We start from the raw sequence: 17,156 nt of genomic DNA on the forward strand, positions 1-17,156 counted from the left end.
TAGTTCCGACATGGGAGACCCAAACCATGGGTGTATAGCTTCTGCCTCCGGAGGACACACAAAGTACTACACAAACATGTAGCTCCTCCCTCCGGGCTATATACACCCCCTTGATGACAATCTACCCAGTTCAGTGCAAAAGCTGAAGGAGGACATCCACCCATAAGTAGAAATAGAGTAAAACTCGGAATAACCGTAACTCTGACTACTAACAACAGCCGGTGAAAACACACGGAACAAAAAAACTGCCAACAGGCAACAGGGAGGGTGCTGGGTCTCCCATGTCGGAACTATAAGAAAAAGAATTTACGGTAAGTAAACAAAATTCTCTTTTTCTTTATCGTTCCTTATGTGAGACCCAAACCATGGGACGTTCCAAAGCAGTCCATGGGTGGGAAATAAACCAAACTGAGAAGTAGGCAAAACCTAACTTCACAAATGGGCGACAGCCGCCTGAAGGATGCGTCTGCCCAAGCTCGCATCTGCCGAAGCATGAGCATGTACTTGGTAGTGCTTCGAAAAAGTGTGCAGACTGGACCACGTGGCAGCCTGACAAACCTGCTGAGCCGTAGCCTGGTGCCTGAAAGCCCAAGAGGCACCGACAGCTCTGGTCGAGTGCGCCTTAATCCCTGGCGGGAGAGGCACCTGAGAACACTGGTAGGCATCGGTGATAGCCGACCTGATCCAACGAGCTAGGGTCGGTTTAGAAGCAGCGAGACCCTTGCGCTGACCAGTGGTTAGCACAAAAAGTGAGGTGCACCGCCTAAAAACGGCGGTGCGTGACACATAGATTCGGAGCGCCCGCACCAAATCCAAGGTATGCAACGCCTTTTCAAAGCGATGCACAGGGGCCGGACAAAGAGAAGGCAATGAAATGTCCTGGTTAAGGTGGAAAGGAGACACCACCTTAGGGAGAAAGTCCGGAGACGGACGAAGAACCACCTTGTCTTGGTGAAACACCAAAAAGGGGGATTCCGAAGAGAGCGCAGCCAAATCAGAAACTCTCCTGAGAGAAGTTATGGCTACCAGAAAAACAACTTTCTGTGAAAGTCGAAACAAGGGAACCTCCCTGAGAGGCTCAAAGGGGGGTTTCTGTAAGGCCGTGAGGACCAGATTAAGGTCCCAGGGATCCAAGGGCCGCCGGTAAGGAGGAATGATGTGAGATGCGCCCTGCATGAAGGTGCGCACCTGAGCCAGTCGGGCGATACGCCGCTGGAACAATACCGACAGAGCCGACACCTGTCCCTTGAGGGAATTGAGGGACAGTCCTAGCTGTAGACCGGACTGTAGAAAAGACAGGATGGTCGGCAAGGAGAACGGCCAAGGAGCATGGTCGGAAGAGCGACACCAGGACAGGAAAATCCTCCAAGTCCTGTGGTAAATCTTGGCCGAGGAAGACTTCCGAGCCTGAGTCATGGTGGAGATGACCTCAGAGGGAATGCCTGAAGCCGTCAGGATCCAGGACTCAAGAGCCACGCCGTCAATCTGAGAGCCGCAGAATTCTGGCGGAAGAACGGACCTTGAGAGAGAAGGTCTGGGCGGTCCGGGAGATGCCACGGCACCTCTACGGACAGACGGAGCAGGTCTGGGTACCAAGCTCGCCTGGGCCAGTCCGGAGCAATGAGTATGACTCGACGGCCCTCCATTCTGATCTTGTGCAGAACCCTGGGCAAGAGCGCTAGAGGGGGAAACACATAGGCCAGACGGAACTGAGACCAATCTTGAACCAGTGCGTCTGCTGCGAAGGCTTGAGGATCGTGGGAGCGAGCCATGTAAACCGGAACCTTGTTGTTGTGCCGGGATGCCATTAGGTCCACTTCCGGAGTGCCCCACTTGCGGCAGATTGATCTGAACACTGACGGATGCAGGGCCCACTCGCCGCTGTCCACGGTTTGACGGCTGAGGTAATCGGCCTCCCAGTTTTCCACGCCTGGGATGTGGACTGCAGACATGGTGGACTTGGAGTCCTTCGTCCACTGGAGGATTCGTTGAACCTCCAACATCGCCAGACGGCTGTGAGTCCCGCCCTGGTGATTGATGTAGGCAACCGCTGTCGCGTTGTCCGACTGAACTCGAATGTGCTTGCCCGCCAACAGGTGGTGAAAGGCTAGGAGAGCTAGAAACACAGCTCTGATCTCCAGCACATTGATCGAGAGGGCTGATTCGGACGGAGTCCAAGTGCCCTGTGCTCGGTGATGGAGAAATACTGCTCCCCAACCGGAGAGGCTGGCATCCGTGGTGAGGATCACCCAGGACGGAGTCAGGAAGGAGCGTCCCTGAGACAGAGAGAGGGGCCGAAGCCACCACTGAAGGGAGCTCCTGGTCTGTGACGACAGAGCCACCTGCCTGTGCAAGGAAGAGATCCGCTTGTCCCAACAGCGGAGAATGTCCAGCTGCAGGGGACGCAGATGGAACCGAGCAAAGGGAACCGCTTCCATGGACGCCACCATCTGACCCAGCACCTGCATGAGGTGTCTGATGGAATGACGGCGGTGCCTCAGCAGAGAGCGCACCGCCAGACGAAGGGACTGCTGTTTGACTAAGGGCAACTTGACAAGTGCCGGCAGAGTCTCGAATTGCATCCCTAGGTACAAAAGCACCTGGGTCGGGGTCAGAGTGGACTTGGGCAGGTTGACAAGCCACCCGAACTGAACTAGCGTGGCGAGAGACACTCCGCTGGCAGTCTGCACTGGATGAGGCCTTGACTAGAAGGTCGTCCAGGTAAGGAATCACTGCCAACCCCTGGAGGTGCAGGACCGCAACCACTGCTGCCATGACCTTGGTGAATACTCGAGGGGCCGTGGCTAAGCCGAAGGGGAGAGCCACGAATTGGAAATGTTCCTCTCCGATCGCAAAGCGTAGCCAACGCTGGTGTGAAACCGCAATAGGCACATGCAGATAGGCATCCCTGATGTCGATGGATGCCAGAAAATCTCCTTGGGTCATTGAGGCAATGACCGATCTCAGAGATTCCATGCGAAAGTGCCGCACCTGAACATGCTTGTTGAGAAGCTTGAGATCCAGGAAGGGCCGGAAGGAACCGTCCTTTTTGGGGACTAGAAAGAGGTTTGAGTAGAAACCGCTGAACCGTTCCCGGGCGGGAACCGGAACAATTACACCGTTGGCCTGCAGGGATGCCACGGCCTGAGAGAAGGCGGCGGCTTTGGAGCAGTGGGGGGTGGACAGAAAAAATCTGTTTGGCGGGCTGGAAGAAAATTCTATCCTGTAGCCGTGGGAGATGATATCCCGCACCCACTGATCGGAGACGTGTTGCAACCACACGTCGCCAAAGTGGGAGAGCCTGCCACCGACCAAGGACGTTGCTGGCGCGGCCAGATAGTCACGAGGAGGCTGCCTTAGTGGCAGCGGCTCCTCCGGTCTTTTGAGGACGCGGCTTTGCGCGCCAGTTGGATTTACGATCCTTGGCTGCGGTAGTGGACGAAGCCGAGGGCTTAGAGGATGACCAGTTAGAGGAACGAAAGGAACGAAACCTCGATTGGTTCCTGCCCTGGACAGGTTTCTTGGCTTTAGCTTGTGGCAAGGAAGTACTCTTCCCGCCAGTAGCTTCCTTAATTATGTCATCCAGCTGTTCCCCAAACAGCCGGGACCCAGCAAAGAAGGGAATTTTGTTTACTTACCGTAAATTCCTTTTCTTCTAGCTCCAATTGGGAGACCCAGACAATTGGGTGTATAGCTTCTGCCTCCGGAGGCCACACAAAGTATTACACTTAAAAGTGTAAAGCCCCTCCCCTTCTGCCTATACACCCCCCCCGTGCATCACGGGCTCCTCAGTTTTGGTGCAAAAGCAGGAAAAAGGAAACTTATAAATTGGTCTAAAGTAAATTCAATCCGAAGGAAGTTCGGAAAACTGAAAACCATTCAACATGAACAACATGTGTACACAAAGAACAACAGCCCGAAAGGAACAGGGGCGGGTGCTGGGTCTCCCAATTGGAGCTAGAAGAAAAGGAATTTACGGTAAGTAAACAAAATTCCCTTCTTCTTTGTCGCTCCATTGGGAGACCCAGACAATTGGGACGTCCAAAAGCAGTCCCTGGGTGGGTAAAATAATACCTCGTAATAGAGCCGTAAAACGGCCCCTTCCTACAGGTGGGCAACCGCCGCCTGAAGGACTCGCCTACCTAGGCTGGCATCTGCCGAAGCATAGGTATGCACCTGATAGTGTTTCGTGAAAGTGTGCAGGCTCGACCAGGTAGCCGCCTGACACACCTGCTGAGCCGTAGCCTGGTGCCGCAAAGCCCAGGACGCACCCACGGCTCTGGTAGAATGGGCCTTCAGCCCTGAGGGAACCGGAAGCCCAGAAGAACGGTAGGCTTCGAGAATTGGTTCCTTGATCCACCGAGCCAGGGTTGATTTGGAAGCCTGTGACCCTTTACGCTGGCCAGCGACAAGGACAAAGAGTGCATCCGAGCGGCGCAGGGGCGCCGTACGAGAAATGTAGAGTCTGAGTGCTCTCACCAGATCTAACAAGTGCAAATCCTTTTCACATTGGTGAACTGGATGTGGACAAAAAGAAGGTAAGGAGATATCCTGATTGAGATGAAAGGGGGATACCACCTTAGGGAGAAATTCCGGAACCGGACGCAGAACCACCTTGTCCTGGTGAAACACCAGGAAAGGAGCTTTGCATGACAGCGCTGCTAGCTCAGACACTCTCCGAAGTGATGTGACTGCTACTAGGAAGACCACTTTCTGCGAAAGGCGTGAAAGAGAAATATCCTTCATTGGCTCGAAGGGTGGTTTCTGAAGAGCCATCAGCACCCTGTTCAGATCCCAGGGTTCTAACGGACGCTTGTAAGGAGGGACTATGTGACAAACCCCCTGCAGGAACGTGCGTACCTTCGGAAGTCTGGCTAGGCGCTTCTGAAAAAACACAGAGAGCGCTGAGACTTGTCCCTTAAGGGAGCCGAGCGACAAACCCTTTTCCAATCCGGATTGAAGGAAGGAAAGAAAAGTGGGCAAGGCAAATGGCCAGGGAGTAAAACCCTGATCAGAGCACCAGGATAAGAATATCCTCCACGTCCTGTGGTAGATCTTGGCGGACGTTGGTTTCCTGGCCTGTCTTATAGTGGCAATGACCTCTTGAGATAACCCTGAAGACGCTAGGATCCAGGACTCAATGGCCACACAGTCAGGTTGAGGGCCGCAGAATTCAGATGGAAAAACGGCCCTTGAGACAGCAAGTCTGGTCGGTCTGGTAGTGCCCACGGTTGGCCCACCGTGAGATGCCACAGATCCGGGTACCACGACCTCCTCGGCCAGTCTGGAGCGACGAGGATGGCGCGGCGGCAGTCGGACCTGATCTTGCGTAACACTCTGGGCAACAGTGCCAGAGGAGGAAACACATAAGGCAGTTGAAACTGTGACCAATCCTGAACTAATGCGTCTGCCGCCAGAGCTTTGTGATCTTGAGACCGTGCCATGAATGCCGGGACCTTGTTGTTGTGCCGGGACGCCATTAGGTCGACGTCCGGCATCCCCCAGCGGCAACAGATCTCTTGAAACACGTCCGGGTGAAGGGACCATTCCCCTGCGTCCATGCCCTGGCGACTGAGAAAGTCTGCTTCCCAGTTTTCTACGCCTGGGATGTGAACTGCGGATATGGTGGATGCTGTGGCTTCCACCCACAGCAGAATCCGCCGGACTTCCTGGAAGGCTTGCCGACTGCGTGTTCCGCCTTGGTGGTTGATGTATGCCACCGCTGTGGAGTTGTCCGACTGAATTCGGATCTGTTTGCCTTCCAGCCACGGCTGGAACGCCTTTAGGGCAAGATACACTGCCCTTATCTCCAGAACATTGATCTGAAGGGAGGACTCTGGCTGAGTCCAGGTACCCTGGGCCCTGTGGTGGAGAAGAAGGGAATTTTGTTTACTTACCGTAAATTCCTTTTCTTCTAGCTCCAATTGGGAGACCCAGACAATTGGGTGTATAGCTACTGCCTCCGGAGGCCGCACAAAGTACTACACTTAAAAGTGTAAGGCCCCTCCCCTTCTGGCTATACACCCCCCCGTGGGAGCACGGGTCCCTCAGTTTTAGTGCAAAAGCAAGAAGGAGGAAAGCCAATAACTGTTTCAAAAACAAATTCAATCCGATAACAATATCGGAGAACGTAACTTATCAACATGAACAACATGTGCACCCGAAAAACAAATACCCTAAGAAAAAACAGGGCGGGTGCTGGGTCTCCCAATTGGAGCTAGAAGAAAAGGAATTTACGGTAAGTAAACAAAATTCCCTTCTTTTTCGCTCCTAATTGGGAGACCCAGACAATTGGGACGTCCAAAAGCAGTCCCTGGGTGGGTAAAAGAATACCTCGTGATCGGGCTGTCAGGCAGCCCTTTCTTACAGGTGGGCCACCGCCGCCTGCAGGACTTGTCTACCTAGGCTGGCATCCGCCGAAGCGTAGGTATGCACCTGATAATGCTTGGTAAAAGTGTGCAGACTCGACCAGGTAGCCGCCTGGCACACCTGCTGAGCCGTAGCCTGATGCCGTAATGCCCAGGACGCACCCACGGCTCTGGTAGAATGGGCCTTCAGTCCAGAAGGAGTCGGAAGCCCAGCAGAACGGTAGGCGTGAAGAATTGGTTCCTTGATCCACCGCGCAAGGGTGGATTTGGAAGCTTGCGACCCTTTATGCTGACCAGCGACCAGGATAAAGAGTGCATCCGAACGGCGCAGAGGCGCCGTGCGTGAAATGTAGATCCTGAGTGCTCTCACCAGGTCCAACAGATGCAAACCCTTTTCAAATTGGTGAACTGGATGCGGACACAAAGATGGTAAAGTGATATCCTGATTGAGATGAAAGGAAGATACCACCTTGGGAAGAAACTCTGGAATTGGACGCAGTACTACCTTGTCTTGGTGAAACACCAGGAAGGGAGATTTGCAAGATAACGCCGCCAGCTCTGACACTCTCCGAAGAGACGTGACCGCCACCAGAAAAGCCACTTTCTGTGAAAGCCGAGAAAAGGAAATCTCCTTCATAGGCTCGAAAAGTGGCTTCTGGAGAGCAATTAGAACCTTGTTCAGATCCCAGGGTTCCAATGGCCGCTTGTAAGGGGGAACGATATGACAAACCCCTTGCAGGAACGTGCGTACCTTAGGAAGTCGCGCCAGGCGCTTCTGAAAGAATACGGATAACGCAGAGACTTGTCCTTTAAGGGAGCTAAGCGACAAACCTTTTTCCAACCCAGACTGCAGGAAGGAAAGAAAAATAGGCAATGCAAATGGCCAGGGAGAAACTCCCTGAGCGGAGCACCAAGAGAAGAATATCTTCCACGTTCTGTGGTAGATCTTGGCAGAGGATGGTTTCCTAGCCTGTCTCATGGTGGCAACAACATCATGAGATAAACCTGAGGTCCCTAGGATCCAGGACTCAATGGCCACACAGTCAGGTTCAGGGCCGCAGAATTCAGATGGAAAAACGGCCCTTGAGACAGCAAGTCTGGACGGCCTGGTAGCGCCCACGGTTGTCCTACCATAAGATGCCACAGATCCGGGTACCACGACCTCCTTGGCCAGTCTGGAGCGACGAGAATGGCGTAACGGCAGTCGGACCTGATTTTGCGGAGCACTCTGGGCAACAATGCCAGAGGTGGAAACACATAAGGTAGTCGGAACTGCGACCAATCCTGAACTAAGGCGTCTGCCGCCAGAGCTCGGTGATCGTGAGACCGTGCCATGAAAACCGGGACCTTGTTGTTGTGCCGTGACGCCATCAGGTCGACGTCCGGCATCCCCCAGCGGCGACAGATCTCCTGAAACACGTCCGCGTGAAGGGACCATTCCCCTGCGTCCATGCCCTGGCGACTGAGGAAGTCTGCTTCCCAGTTTTCCACGCCTGGGATGTGAACTGCGGATATGGTGGATGCTGTGTTTTCCACCCACGTCAGAATCCGCCGGACTTCTTGAAAGGCTTGCCGACTGCGTGTTCCCCCTTGGTGGTTGATGTACGCCACCGCTGTGGAATTGTCCGACTGAATCCGGATCTGCTTGCCCTCCAGCCACTGTTGGAAGGCTCGCAGAGCCAGATAGACTGCTCTGATTTCCAGAACATTGATCTGAAGGGTGGACTCTCTCTGAGTCCACGTACCCTGAGCCCTGTGGTGAAGAAACACTGCTCCCCACCCTGATAGGCTCGCATCTGTCGTGACCACCGCCCAGGATGGGGGTAGGAACGACTTTCCTTTTGACAATGAGGTGGGAAGAAGCCACCATCGGAGAGAGTCCTTGGCTGCCTGAGAGAGGGAGACATCCCTGTCGAGGGACGTCGACTTCCCGTCCCATTGGCGGAGAATGTCCCATTGTAGAGGGCGCAGATGAAACTGCGCGAAAGGGACTGCTTCCATTGCTGCCACCATCTTCCCTAGGAAATGCATGAGGCGCCTCAAGGAGTGGGACTGGTTCTGCAGGAGAGATTGCACCCCTGTCTGCAGAGAGCACTGCTTGTCCAGTGGAAGCTTCACTATCGCTGAGAGAGCATGAAACTCCATGCCAAGATATGTTAGTGATTGGGTCGGGGTTAGATTTGACTTTGAAAAGTTGATAATCCACCCGAAACTCTGGAGAGTCTTCAGTGCCACGTCCAGACTGTGTTGGCATGCCTCTTGAGAGGGTGCCTTTATAAGTAGATCGTCCAAATACGGGATCACGGAGTGACCCTGCGAGTGCAGGACAGCTACTACTGCTGCCATGACCTTGGTGAAGACCCGAGGGGCTGTTGCCAGCCCGAAAGGTAACGCTACGAACTGCAGGTGTTCGCTTTCTATAACGAAGCGTAGAAAACGCTGATGCTCTGGCGCCATCGGCACGTGAAGATAAGCATCTTTGATGTCTATTGATGCTAAGAAATCTCCTTGAGACATTGAGGCTATGACGGAGCGTAGAGATTCCATCCGGAACCTCCTGGTTTTTACGTGTTTGTTGAGCAACTTTAGATCCAGGACGGGCCGAAAGGACCCGTCCTTCTTTGGCACCACAAACAGATTGGAGTAAAAACCGTGACCTTGTTCCTGAAGAGGAACGGAAGTCACCACTCCTTCCGCCTTTAGAGCGGCCACCGCCTGCAGCAGAGCATCGGCTCGGTCGGGCGGTGGGGAAGTTCTGAAGAAACGAGTTGGAGGACGAGAGCTGAACTCTATCCTGTACCCGTGAGACAGAATGTCCTTCACCCAACGGTCTTTGACCTGTGACAGCCAAATGTCGCCAAAGCGGGAGAGCCTGCCACCGACCGAGGATGCGGAGAGAGGAGGCTGAAAGTCATGAGGAAGCAGTCTTGGTAACGGTTCTTCCTGCTGTCTTTTTTGGGCGTGACGGAGTCCGCCAAGAATCTGAGCCTCTCTGATCCTTTTGAGTCCTTTTGGACGAGGAGAATTGGGACCTGCCTGAGCCTCGAAAGGACCGAAAACCAGACTGACCCCTCCTTTGTTGGGGCTTGTTTTGTCTGTGTTGAGGTAAGGATGAGTCCTTACCCTTGGAGTGTTTAATGATTTCATCCAAACGCTCCCCAAACAATCGGTCGCGAGAAAAAGGCAAACTGGTTAAGCACTTCTTGGAAGCAGAATCTGCCTTCCATTCTCTCAACCACAGGGCTCTGCGCAAAACCACGGAGTTGGCTGACGCCACCGCCGTACAGCTCGTAGAGTCCAGGACAGCATTAATCGCGTAAGACGCGAATGCAGACATTTGAGAGGTCAATGGTGCCACCTGCGGGGCAGATGTACGTGTGACCGAGTCGACTTGTATAAGCCCAGCTGAAATGGCTTGGAGTGCCCATACGGCTGCAAAAGCTGGCGCCAACGACGCTCCAATAGCTTCATAGATGGATTTCAGCCAGAGCTCCATCTGCCTGTCAGTGGCATCTTTAAGTGCCGCTCCATCTTCTACTGCAACTAAAGATCTAGCTGCAAGCCTGGAGATTGGAGGGTCCACCTTGGGACACTGGGTCCAACCCTTGACCACGTCAGGGGGAAAAGGATAGCGTGTATCTTTAAGCCGTTTAGAAAACCGCTTCTCAGGATAAGCGTGGTGTTTCTGGATTGCATCTCTAAAGTCAGAGTGGTCCAGAAAAGTGCTTAATTTACGCTTGGGATATCTGAAATGGAATTTCTCCTGCTGTGAAGCTGCCTCCTCCGCAGGAAGAGCTGGCGGGGAAATATCTAAACATCCTATTGATGGACGCTATAAGATCATTCACTATGGCGTCAACATCCGGTGTATCCAGATTGAGAGCGGTCCCAGGATCAGAATCTTGATCAGTTACATCCGCCTCATCACCCATAGATTCGTCCCGCTGGGATCCTGACCAGTGAGACGAAGTTGAGGGCCCCTCATAACGAGCCCGCTTAGGTTGTCTGGGACTGTTGTCTGAGTCAGAATCGTCACCCTGGGGTGCATGTGACACCCCCGGAGCTTGGAAGTGTTCCAGCTGAGGGGGACCAGGGAGCAATGATGCCACAGTGTCCATGGTCTGAGTTACTGGTCTAGACTGCAATGTTTCAAGAATCTTTGACATGGTCATAGACAATCTGTCAGCAAAAGCTGCAAACTCCGTTCCTGTCACCTGGACAGCATTCACAGGTGGTACACTCTGGGTCACGTCCAGCAGAGGCCCCGGCTGTGCAAGTTGCACAGGGGCCGAGCACTGCACACAATGGGGGTCAGTGGAACCTGCCGGTAGAGCAGCCCCACATGCGGTACAGGCAGCATATAATGTCTGTGCCTTAGCACCCTTGCGTTTTGCGGACGACATGCTGTTGCCTCCTTGTAATCTAGGAGGGTATATAGCCGAGAATCACCAGCGACCGTACAGTACAAAGTATTTGCAAACACAAAGAAGGGAATTTTGTATACTTACCGTAAATTCCTTTTCTTCTAGCTCCAATTGGGAGACCCAGACAATTGGGTGTATAGCTACTGCCTCCGGAGGCCACACAAAGTATTACACTCAAAAGTGTAAGGCCCCTCCCCTTCTGGCTATACACCCCCAGTGGGATCACTGGCTCACCAGTTTAGTGCAAAAGCAAGAAGGAGGAAAGCCAATAACTGGTTTAAAGACCAATTCAATCCGAAGAAACATCGGAGAACTGCAACCATTCACATGAACAACATGTGTACCGAAAAAAACCCTAAGAAAACAGGGCGGGCGCTGGGTCTCCCAATTGGAGCTAGAAGAAAATGAATTTACGGTAAGTATACAAAATTCCCTTCTTCTTTGTCGCTCCATTGGGAGACCCAGACAATTGGGATGTCCAAAAGCAATCCCTGGGTGGGTAAAATAATACCTCGTAATAGAGCCGTAAAACGGCCCCTTTCTACAGGTGGGCAACCGCCGCCTGAAGGACTTGTCTACCTAGGCTGGCGTCTGCCGAAGCGTAGGTATGCACCTGATAATGCTTGGTAAAAGTGTGCAGACTCGACCAGGTAGGTGCCTGGCACAACTGCTGAGCCGTAGCCTGGTGCCGTAATGCCCAGGACTCACCCACGGCTCTGGTAGAATGGGCATTCAGCCCTGAGGGAACCGGGAGCCTAGCAGAACGGTAGGTTTCAAGAATTGGTTCCTTGAGCCACCGAGTCAGGGTGGATCTGGAAGCTTGCGACCCCTTACGCTGACCAGCGACAAGGACAAAGAGTGCATCCGGGCGGCACAGGAGCGCCGTGCGGGAATGTAGATCCTGAGTGCTCTCACCAGATCCAACAGATGCAAATCCTTTTCAAATTGATGGACTGGATGAGGACACAAAGAAGGTAAGGTGATATCTTGATTGAGATGAAAGTGGGATACCACCTTAGGGAGAAAGTCCGGAATCGGACGCCGAACCCCCTTGTCCTGGTGAAGACCAGGAATGGAGATTTGCATGACAGCGCTGCTAGCTCGGACACTCTCTGAAGAGACGTGACCGCTACTAGAAAGGCCACTTTCTGTGAAATACGGAAAGGGAAACAACTTTCAAAAGCTCGAAAGGCGGCTTCAAGAGAGTCATTAGAACCTTGTTCAGACTCCAGAGCTCTAATGGCCGCTTGTACGGAGTGATGAGAAGACAAACTCCCTGCAGGAACGTGCATACCTGCGGAAGTCGGCTAGGCGTTTCTGAAAAAATACAGATAGCGCTGAGACTTGTCCTTTAAGGGAGCTGAGCGACCAACTATTTTCCAACCAAGATGGTAGGAAGGAAGGAAAAATAGGCGATGCAAATGGCCAGGGAGAAACTCCTTGAGCAGAGCACCAAGATAAGAATATCTTCCACGATCTGTGGTAGATCTTGGCGGACGTTGGCTTCTTGGCCTGCGTCATGGTGACAACCACTCCTGAGATAATCCTGAAGACGCTAGGATCCAGGACTCAATGGCTACACCGTCATGTTCAGGGCCGCAGAGTTCAGATGGAAAAAAGGGCCCTTGAAACAGCAAGTCTGGTCGGTCTGGTAGTGGCCACGGTTGGCCTACCGTGAGGTACCACAGATCCGGGAACCCCGACCTCCTCGGCCAATCTGCGACCAATGTTGAACTGAGGCGTCCGCCGCCAGAGCTCGATGATCGTGAGACTGTGCTATGAAGCCGGAACAAAGTTGTTGTGCCGTGACGCCATTATCTCGACGTCCGGCATCCCGCAGCGGCGACAGATCTCCTGAAACCCGTCCGGGTGAAGAAACCAGTCCCCTGCGTCCATACCCTGGCGACTGAGGAAGTCTGCTTCCTAGTTTACCACGCCTGGGATGTGAACTGCGGATATGGTGGATGCCGTGTCTTCTACCCACGTTAGAATCCGCCGGACTTCCTGGAAGGCTTGCCGGCTGCGTGTTCTTCCGTGGTGGTTGATGTATGCCACCGCTGTGGAGATATCCGACTGAATTCGGATGTGCTTGCTTTTCAGCCACTGCTGGAAGGCTTGTAGGACAAGATACACTGCTCTGATTTCCAGAACATTGAGCTGAAGGGTGGACTCTTGCTGAATCCACGTACCTTGAGCCCTGTGGCGGAGAAAAAACTGCTCCCCACTCTGATAGACTCGTGCCTGTCGTAACTACCGCCCAGGATGGGGGTAGGAAGGACCTTTTTTCTGACCATGAGGTGGGAAGAAGCCACCACCGTAGAGATTCTTTGGCCGCCTGAGAAGGGGAGACGTCTCTGTCGATGGGCGTCGACTTCCCGTCTCATCGGCGGGGAATGTCCCATTGTAGTGGACGCAGATGAAACTGCGCGAAAGGGACTGCCGCCATTGCTACCATCTTACGTGAGAAGTGCATGAGGCGTCTCAATGTGTGCGACTGATCCTAAGGAGAGATTGCAGCCTTGTCTGTAGTGAACGCTGTTTGTCTAGCAGAAGCTTCACTATCGCTGAGAGAGTATGAAACTCCATGCCTAGATATGTTAGTGATTGGCCCGGGGTCGGATCTGACTTTGAAAAGTTGATGATCCACCCGAAACTCTGGAGAGTCTCCAGCGCAACGTTCGGCTGTGTTGGCATGTTCCTTAAGAGGGTGCCTTGACAAGTAGGTCTCCCAAACACGGGATCACAGAGTGACCTTGAGATTGCAGGACTGGTACTACTGCTGGCATGACCTTAGCGAAGACCCGTGGGGCTATCGCCAGCCAGAAGGCAGGGTTACGAACTGAAGGTGTTCGCGTCTTATAACAAAGCGTAGAAACGCTGGAGCTCTGGATCAATCGGCACGTGGGGATAAGCATCCTTGACGTCTATCGATGTTAGGAAATTTCCTTGAAACATTGAGGCGATGACGGAGCGGGGGATTAAATCCGGAACCGCCTGGTGTTCACGAGCTGGTTGAGCCGTGTTAGATCCATAACGGGACGGAAATACTCGTCCTTTCTTGGCATCGCAAATAATTCGGAGTAAAAACCGTGACCTTGTTCCTGAAGAGGAACGGGGGTCACCACTCGTTGTGCCTTTAGAGTGCCCACCGCCTGCAGAAGAGCGTCGGCTCGGTCGGAAGGTGGAGAATTTCTGAAGAATTGAGTTGGAGGACGAGAACTGAACTCTATCCTGTACCCGTGAGACAGAATGTCTCTCACCCAACGGTCTTTGACCTGAGACAGCTAAATATCGCCAAGGCGGGAGAGCCTGCTACCGACCGAGGATGCGGAGAGAGGAGGCCGCAAGTCATGAGGAAGCCTCTTGGAAGTAGGTTTTCAGGCTGTCTTTTTTGGGCGTGACTGAGCCCGCCAAGAAACTGAGCTCCTCTGATCCTTTTGAGTCCTCTTTGGACGAGGAGAAATGGGACCTGCCCGAGCCTTGAAAAAAACCGAAAACCCCGACTGTCCCTTGGTATGTTGGGGTTTGTTTTGTCTGGGCTGAGGTAAGGAAGAATCCTTACTCTTGAACTGTTTAATGATTACATCTCACGCACACTAAACAGTCGGTCAGCAGAACAAGGCAAACTGGTTAAGCCCTTTTTTGGAAGCAGAATCTGCCTTCCATTCAGTTAACACCCAGGCCCTGCGTAAAACCACGGAGTGAGCGGACGCCACTGCCGTACGGGTCGTAGAGTCCAGGACAGCATTAATCGCCTAAGACGCAAATGCAGACATTTGAGCGGTTAAGGATGACACTTGCGGAACAGATGTACGTGTGACCGTGTCCATCTGTGTAAGACAAGCTGAAGTAGCTTGGGGTGCCTCTACGGCTGCTGGAGCTAACAGCGCGCCGATAGCCTCATAGATGGATTTCGACCAGAGATCCCTCTGTCAGTCAGTGGCATCTTTAAGTGCAGCCCCATCTTCCACTGCAACTATGGATCTAGCTGCAAGCTGGAGATTGGAGGATGCCCCTTGGGACACTGGGTCCAGCCATTGCCCACGTCAGGGGGTAGGGATAACGTGTATCCTCAGCCGTTTGGGGAAGCGCTTAACTGGATAAGCGTGGTGTTCCTGGACTGCCTGTGTAAAGTCAGGGTGGTCAAGGAAAGTATTTAATTTACGCTTGGGATACGTGAATGGGATTTCTCCTGCTATGAAGCTGACTCTTCCACTGGAGGAGCTGGGGGAGAAATAACTAACATTCTATTGATGGACGCTATGAGATTATTGACTATGGCGTCACCATCAGGTGTATCCAGATTGAGAGCGGTCTCAGGATTAGATCTTGAGCAGCTATCTCCGCTTGCTGGGACCCTGACTAGTGTGATGAAGTCGATGGCCGCTCATAGTGAGCCTCTCAGACTATCTGGGACTGTCGTCCGTGTCAGAGCCGTCACTCTGGGAAGCACATGACCCCTCGGAGCTCAAAGTTGTTCCCACTGAGGGGGACCATGGATAATGTGAACAGTGGCCATGGATTTGAGAGACTTGTCTGGACTGCAAGGCTTCTAGTATCATAGCCATAGTCTCAGAAAATCTGTCAGTAAATACTGCAGGCACCGTCCCCATGTCCTGGACGGTTAGCAGAGACTCCGTAGTATACAATGGGGGTCTATGTACACTGCCGGCCATATAGCCATACATGCTGTACCGGCTGCATAGAAAACATGTGCTTCTGCACCTCTGTTTTACACAGACAATATGCTGTTATGTCCTCCGCACAATCAAGGAGGGTATATACAAAAAAGCAGCTAAACAGTGCAATGCATAGTGAATAAACATATATGTATATGTGCACTTCGGCACTAGTGGAGTCAGCCCCACAGGTGCTGCTTAACGCCTGGTCACAGCGGTTGTGTGACTATCCGAATCCCTGCCAGGGATTCCTAAACTTGTCTCTTCTGTCGCTACAGAAAACACTGACAAGAATGGCTGCCGGCGTCCTGTGCAGAGGAAGAAGCCGTGGGCGTGCCTGAGAAAGTGCGGGAATCCGGCTCCACAGTGTACACAGTGAGAGGGGTGGAGTATGCAAAGCATACTCCAGCTCTCAGCGCTGCCGGTTTCACAGTGCACACAGTGAGAGGGGTGGAGTATGCAAAGCATACTCCAGCTCTCAGCGCTGCCGTGCTGTGCAGCGTTACGCCCCTACCCTGACTGGCAGGTCTGTGGGCGGAAACGAAGTGAGACTAGGCCGCGCAAGCCGGGGACTCGAGTTGATAAGCGCGGCCGGCATATAAGCCTTGGTCGGCGCGGAAGTCCCCGACGCACCACAAGTCCCAGCCGCGCCCGAAATAAAAATGGCAACGGCGGTTAGCGCGGTAGTCCCCTAATACACTAACACACCCAGCAAGCTGTAGTGTGCGATGGCACTAGTGCGGGCAGCGCCGCCGTCCCTGGCGCACTAACACACCCAGCAATGCTGCCGTGTGTCCGTGCGCGGTCCCCACAGGGACACAGAGTACCTTAACGTAGCAGGGCCATGTCCCTGAGGATACTCCGCTCCATGTCCAGCAGATTCCCAGGAGCTGTGGATGGAGCACGGCCTCAGTGCCTGGAGACCGATAAGATCCCACTTCACCCAGAGCCCTAAGGGGATGGGGAAGGAAAGCAGCATGTGGGCTCCAGCCTCTGTACCCGCAATGGGTACCTCAACCTTAACAAACACCCGACAAGAGTGGGGTGAGAAGGGAGCATGCTGGGGGCCCTTTAGTATGGGCCCTCTTTTCTTCCATCCGATATAGTCAGCAGCTGCTGCTGACTAAACAGTGGAGCTATGCGTGGATGTCTGACCTCCTTCGCACAAAGCACAAAACTGGTGAGCCAGTGATCCCACTGGGGGTGTATAGCCAGAAGGAGAGGGGCCTTACACTTTTGAGTGTAATACTTTGTGTGGCCTCCGGAGGCAGTAGCTATACACCCAATTGTCTGGGTCTCCCAATGGAGCGACAAAGAAATACTCAGTATACAAACGGCACAAGTGGGGGTGAGCCCTTGAGGGCTGCTTACCGCCCGCTGAACAGCGGGTATGAGGCCGTAGAATCCAGTGTCTGGGTCTCCCCGTCTCCCCTCTGCAGCTCAGCGTGCAGGCAGGAATGGCTGCCGGCGTTCAGTGAAGAGGGGCGGACCGTGGGCGTGCCACAAACAAAGTGCGGGAAACTGCGTCCTACTGTGCCTGGTGTGAGGGCTGGAGTATGTAAAAAAGACTCCAGCCCTCAGCGCTGATGCTCTGTACAGCGTCCCGCCCTCCTCCTGACTGGCAGGTGCGGAGGCGGGAACGAACGAACTAGGCCGCAAAAGCCGGGGACTGTAGTAATAAGCGC

General features: G+C 53.4%; 1 pseudogene; it reads right to left on the reverse strand.

Annotated features, from left to right (window-relative positions):
- LOC142290889 (interferon-induced GTP-binding protein Mx2-like) overlaps nt 1-17,156 on the reverse strand; it is a 107,139-nt pseudogene that overhangs the window by 32,725 nt on the left and 57,258 nt on the right.

Source organism: Anomaloglossus baeobatrachus, chromosome 2 (assembly GCF_048569485.1).
Source record: "Anomaloglossus baeobatrachus isolate aAnoBae1 chromosome 2, aAnoBae1.hap1, whole genome shotgun sequence".
Classification (NCBI taxonomy): Eukaryota; Metazoa; Chordata; class Amphibia; order Anura; family Aromobatidae; genus Anomaloglossus; species Anomaloglossus baeobatrachus.